We start from the raw sequence: 6,987 nt of genomic DNA on the forward strand, positions 1-6,987 counted from the left end.
AGTCGATTGAAAAGAAATAACACAGAAGCACTCGCGTGTGATAAGTACGTAGTTTTTTGACATCTTTTCCTTTCCGTGTCCATTGATTAGCAAATATTGGTTAATTAGTTTAACCGCTACTTGTATTCAGTAAACTATAATAAAACAACGATTTTCACCAATACAATTTATTTACGACACAATAATAACTTATTACTATCCTTGATTGATTAAATTGTTAGCAAAGTCTATGGCAGTCAGCACTCCTAAGCCACGGTTCTGTAACAATAAAATAACATACATTAATGTACATAAAGCGAAAGTAAAATATATCCTACTAATATTACAAATGCGAAACTTTTAACACAAAGGCAATTTTATTTCGATATTTCTACGGGATACAGACTTACGCGGGTGAAACCGCGGGGCGCAGCTAGTATTGCAATAAAACTGTAATTTACAAAAATGTTAAGGATTCTAAAGCCCAGTTAAGTAGTTTCAACGTGAATGACGGACTGACATTCAAACAAACAAACTGTCACATTAATAATATTAGTGTCATTTTAATCTCCGATGGATATAAGAACGGAAATCTCGATGTACTGGCGATACATATGAAAATGCAAGTACTCCATATCATTAAGATATGACTTCTTTTTAAACATCATGGAAGCTACTTACAATGCCTTTTGCGCCTTTTTTCACATGTCCCCAACGAAATCTAGGTGACGCTTCGTTGCATCCAATAAGAGTTGTTAGCACCACCACTAGCATTACGAATAAGGCCGTCAGTTTCATATTTATTATAGTGTTATTGGTAAATTATATAGCCGTTAGACTAATTCGGATATCGAATGATGCTCCACAATGGTTACCGTGGTATTTAAACAACACAGCCTCGTCTCAATTAGGCATTTTAGGTTTCTCCAGAGTCGTTAAAGTTATATTATGAAAAGCTACTTGATTTTGTTTAATTTTGTATCAATTGATCTGATATAAAGAATTAAAGAAGAAACAGATAAAGAAGAATAATAGGAGTTATCAATTCAGTAAATAGTCACAAATAAGATAAACACTTTCTTTCAAATCGAAAGCATTATATTGGAAATAATATTCGAATAAAAAGAAATAGATGATCAACATTGATGTTAGCAATCGAAGTGGATGTGACAAATATTTTAAATGCAAAATAATTAAACGAATGTGGGTGTTTTAAAAGAAGGATCCAAAGAGGAACATTCCTCGTTGGATCCTCTTTTAAGAAGGAAGATTTTAAAACTCCCAGACAATAATGCCCGGAATCCTTGCTCTTTGAAACAAATTACGACTATTCGATTTGTTATTTTCGGAATTGTTTGTTATTTATCAATGTCCTACTTATATTATATTCGCAAAAGTTTGTTAGAATATATGGTTGAATATGTAATGTCTAGATGATAAGATAGCATTTAAACCAATAATTCGATTAGTGAAAATGTATGTAGGTACTACGTTACTACGTTTAAGCATTGTAGATAAATTTAAAGCTATTTCTCACATTCAAAAATGAACATCGGTCCTTACATTTGTTAACTGTACAAAAAACATTTTCATCAAATAAATCTTCTATTCTCACGTTTTGAAAATAAACAATACATTGTTTTCAATTTGGGTATTTTTACATAATTTAAGAGAAATCTATTAACGGATTTCTAACGAGCGATGAGAATACCGAACTCATTACACAATTATCAAATGCCTTTAAATACATATTTCATCTTATCAAAAGCATCATTCTTAAAATTGTAGTCACAGTGATATCAACTGATATTAAGTTTTAATACATTATAATAAATTTAACTGTATATCAATATGAAACTAATAAATTTATTTGTCGTACTGATGGTGGTATTATCAGCTCTTATGGGATACAATGAAGCGGCCCCAGGCATAAATTGGAAAGCTATTAGAAAAGGGGGCAAAATTATCGTAAGTATAATTTTCAGCGTTCAACTTTTACCTTTACATCTTTTCTAAATTTCGTTATGATTGGTCCAGCATTTTTAAATAGAAAATAAAATTAGAATTGAATTTTTAAATAGGTTGTTTACCTTCTAGAACATAATGTCAATGAATAAATTAATTTGTTTGTTACAAATTTGTTAGAATATGTGGAACATTGTATATAAAATAATATGAGTTGTTGAGAAAGGGACATCGTCATCATCATCATCAGTTCATATACTCCACTGCATTGAAACAAACTTCTCTATTCACTTTTCTATAACATATTTATGCAATATAACAATTCCCCTTTTTGCCATAAATAATTAATTTAAAACATATATCATATAAATCCTTATTTTTTACAGAAAACCGGGTTTGGCATCGCAAGCGCAGTGGGAACTGCGCATAGCATGTACGAGCATTCAAAGCATAAACAAAATTAATTGTTTGTTATTAAATTATTAATTAAAAACATATTTTTTATTTGTACTTCATATCCATTTTCTTATGCTTTATTCTTATACAGTTCATATATCGTTGCGTTGTTATTATAAGTTCTAACTTAAGTAACGTAACTTAAAGCTATATAGTAATTGAAACCTTCAACGGCGATAGATAATACGGAACGTATAAGATAGAAAGAGAAACTAAATTTCCTTGGTTTGTCTTCAATGATTTGTGCGTTCTAATGCGATATCTACCACTTTTTATTCATAATTTTATAGTATCCTTACAAAAAAAGGTTTAGATTTTATATCTGAGCATTGTGTTCTCTAAAATATTGAATTTTATTGAGCCATTCTATTGGTGGGTAAAGCGATGTGAAAATAAATCTCGTTGATGGTTCGGGATTATTTTAAAACCAAAACGGAATCCTTTTAGTAAAATTAAAGAAACAAAAAATCATTTTGAAATAAGTGGTACGTTTTGACACTTAATTTTCAAAATGTACAATTAAAACTAAACTAAATTATTGGTTATTTCATAGATTCGTGCGACAAAAGAGTTTATTTTTTTTATTAGATTCAAACATAAGCATATTTTAATTTAGAAGTGCTTAATACATATAAAAGTTTATTTAAAAGTTTAAATATATATAAATCAACTAGCTGCGCCCCATGGTTTCACCCGCGTAAGTTCGTATCCCGTAGGAATATCGGGATAAAAAGTTGCTGATATATTATTCCAGTTGTCCAGCTGTCTACGTACCAAATTTCATTGCAGTCGGTCAAACAAACAAACACACACATCCTTACAAACTTTCGCATTTATAATATTAGTAGTATTGGTGTTGGTTAACCTCGTTCATATTTAGATATGTATGGTCTAAAACTCTAGAATGGCCCGGTTGATTTTGATAATTTGGGTTTGATGCATTCATAGCCCATGTTAATAACTCAGGGAAGGTTTAAAAGGTAACTATGTAGATATAAGAACAATATGGAAAATGGATCAAAAAAATATGCCATGGCGTTGCGAAGTTCGCCGGATCAGCTGGTCATTGCATTAGACATTACAACACGATATAATATAAACACCTATAATTTAATTGAATGTTATATATTTCCAATAAATTTCTATCCTTTAGTAGCCCCCGTACTACGTAATTTCCCGTTACTTCTAGATCATCCACGTTCCCCGCTTCTTTTTTATAAAAATAAACAAAATATAATGTATTTTATAAATAAAGCTTGGAATTCTCATATATATACATTAGCTAGTTAGCTGTTGACAGGCTTCGCTCACGGGGACAATAATAATAAACAGTCGTAATACATGTCATGTTTTAAGTATAGCGACATCTATCGGAATTCATAAATTTCGGAAAGATCAAATACACATTAATCGTCCTATTTGAACGAATTGCTTTGCTGTGATAAAATGAGGCTTCTAAACTATATACATACATAAAACCCATGCTATAAAATTAATCCGTTACGACGAGAAAATAAGACAAACAAATAAAGCCACTTTCACACACAACTTAAGTCAGAATAGTCAGGACTCAGGATTCAGATTTCACATAAAGCAAAATTTCGTAGTCTTAGCCGTAATCGAATTTGTTCTACACTTGCTTCAGACTTAATTGTGCTCTCCTCGATACAAAGGAATCCTTTGTGTGTTGTGTGCCTTACTCTTGTTAGTCAAGTGCAAACATTTACTATTTAACTGGATTTCTTTTAGTAACGCCTATGTATTGGCATATTGTCCACGATTCGGCCAGCAAATTCTACGTGGAAAAGCCTAAGCCTAATGATCTTGGATATTTATTTTTAAGCTAATATTATATATCTGGTTTTAGAGTAATTTCATATAAAATAAATCATCCAAGGAACGTTTTAACTATTAAATTCATTTAATTTTTAGTTTTATAGCATTGAAATGCTTTATAAGATTTATTTTATTAAATTCATATATTCTTATCCTATGCTTTTCTTAAAAATATGTAATAGATGGATGTATGTATGTATGGTACAGGCGAAAATCACTAAACGGGTTTTGATACTTGGCAGTGATGTAGATTATGTACCAGAATTAAGCATCTTTAGAAACTTTTGCCCGGATTTTTACACGGGTTAAGTAGCCCAAAGGAGCATGGGTCATCCGATGGTAAGCGAAACCATCGCCCATATTTGCAGAGGTCTTACGTCTCTACAAATGCATTGCCTACTTTAAAAGGTGTGGGATAAAAAAGGATTAATGAGTAGAACAAAGGAAAGAACTGGGTAGGGAAAGAAACGCTACTATTTCAACTTCTTCTGTGGGGGTGTGGTACCTACCCCGGTACGAGCTGCCCAATTCGTGTCAAATCGTGCTCGACTCCTACATTCAAAAATGATGTAAATAATCTAGGTAGGTTCTTTAACAAATACATACATGTTATCTACCCCCAGTTTTGAGGGCCCTCACAACCACTAAACAGTGACTCTGGCCGGGAAAGAGGCTGAAAGCAGATATGAATAAACACATCAAATTCATTTAAAAATGTCTAATGAAAGTTGGAAAACACTTAGCTATCGATATATTATATGATATATTATTTAATTGCTCAATTTTTTATATCTTTTAGTCGTGACGTATAAAATATAAATAAAACATTAAAACAATCGTTATTGATCATTTATAAAATAAGCTGTGTAATAAAATTTGGTACGCGGCAACAATTATATAATAGATATTAAAAACGTATATTACGTAAACGTAATTTATCAACCGCCTTCAAAAGAAGGAGGTTATCAATTCGACTGTATTAGTTGTGCTTGTTACCTCATAACTTTTTACTAGGTGAACCAATGTTTCTGATTCTTTAATTGAAAGCTGGTCCCATTTAAATTTGATTTTTTCTGGCAATTTCAAGGCGGTAAAATTTTTAGACTTTCGGTTTTGAAATAGATACATTTACGTGGAGTCGAAGGGAAACAAGAATGAATTACATCTATTGGCCATAAGATCATTATTATTTCTGTAAAAATTATGTCGTTGTTAGCAACAGCCTACTCAGCTTTCTGGTAATACAGTCACTCCTACGTCTTTCTACGAGTGATCGTTTGAGAGAAAGTTATATAATAAGCGCCAATTAATTTATGAGATATTGACGTCGTGTTTTAATACGTCAAAGGGACATTTTAAAATCCTTTTGACGAATGACATCGCTCAATAGAAACACGTGGACACGTGTATTGCTTATTGACTTTGGAATCCGGAGCCAGCTTTACAATACGGGCGTAGTTAATATACCTTTGTGAGCCGAAAACTGACGAATTTTTCGCTGCCCACGTCGATTTATTAGAACTCAACTGGATATTACACAGAGCAAATTCAATTGCAGAAACTTTTAATCTATATAGTGCACAACAAATAACATTTTCTTATTGTTTCTGAGCAAAACATTTTTATGTAAAATGTTGCTCAGTTGTTATAGGACTTGCATTCTGGTAAAGTTGTCAGATCTCATGTTAAGCCAAGCGTCTAAAAGCCCAACTTAAAAAAAAAATGCGCCTTAGTAAAAATATGAGATATATGATTCGCAGAGGTGGTGACTCTGAGAATGTGCTGCCCGCTTTTATGGGTACCAGATAGGGAATGATTGACGACTGGAAAGAAGGAAAGGACTGAGAAGGGTGAGGAAAAGAAAACGGACCTCCGGCTTCCCCACTCACCATATGAAATATAGTAGCATTGTATCTAATATTGATCAAGAACGAGTTTCATATTTTTATCTCATAATTAAGGGTCTGAGGGTTGTGTTTTAACGTCAAAACGGGCTTTTTTATAAATTATCGTCATTTGAATGGTAAAATTTCCAATGCTTGTATAAGTGCAGATTGGCATGAAAATAATTCTGTACTTGTGTGTAATATCTCATTGTTTTCCAAAATGAATTTATAACAAATCATTTAATTATTTTTTAAATCATAATAAAGATACTTTTGTAAATTTTCAGAACATTCAATTTTGATGATCATGAAACGAAAGCATGTATGAGGTTGGCTTGGCTAGTAAATTGCGAGTCGGCTCACAACGGACGGACATAGAGTAAGGCAGCCATGAGCCAAGTTTATGCTACCTATAGTCCTTGGCTCGTCTTTACAGAGACACACGTGCCTCTGATATCCTACCTACTAATATTATAAATGCGAAAGTTTTTAAGGATGTGTGTGTGTGTTTGTTGCTCTTTCACGCAAAAACAACTGAACCGATTGCAATGAAATTCGGTACGTGGACAGCTAGACAACTGGAATAACATATCAGCAACTTTTTATCCCGATATTCTTACGGGTACAGTTTCACCCGCGTAAGTCCGTATGACTTACGCGTATGAAACCGCGGGGTGCAGCTAGTATTATAATACAAATTCCATGCAAACATCTGTCTGGAAACTGTACAATATTCATCCAGAGTTCTCAGTTTAATAAAATACATTGGGTTAATAACTAACTCGAACCTGTAATATGGCATCTCGCCAGAAACAGGAACTTTTTCAAGCCTGGGTTGCAGCAACAGCGTCTCGCGATCCAAGCG

Source organism: Zerene cesonia, chromosome 18 (assembly GCF_012273895.1).
Source record: "Zerene cesonia ecotype Mississippi chromosome 18, Zerene_cesonia_1.1, whole genome shotgun sequence".
Lineage (NCBI taxonomy): Eukaryota > Metazoa > Arthropoda > Insecta > Lepidoptera > Pieridae > Zerene > Zerene cesonia.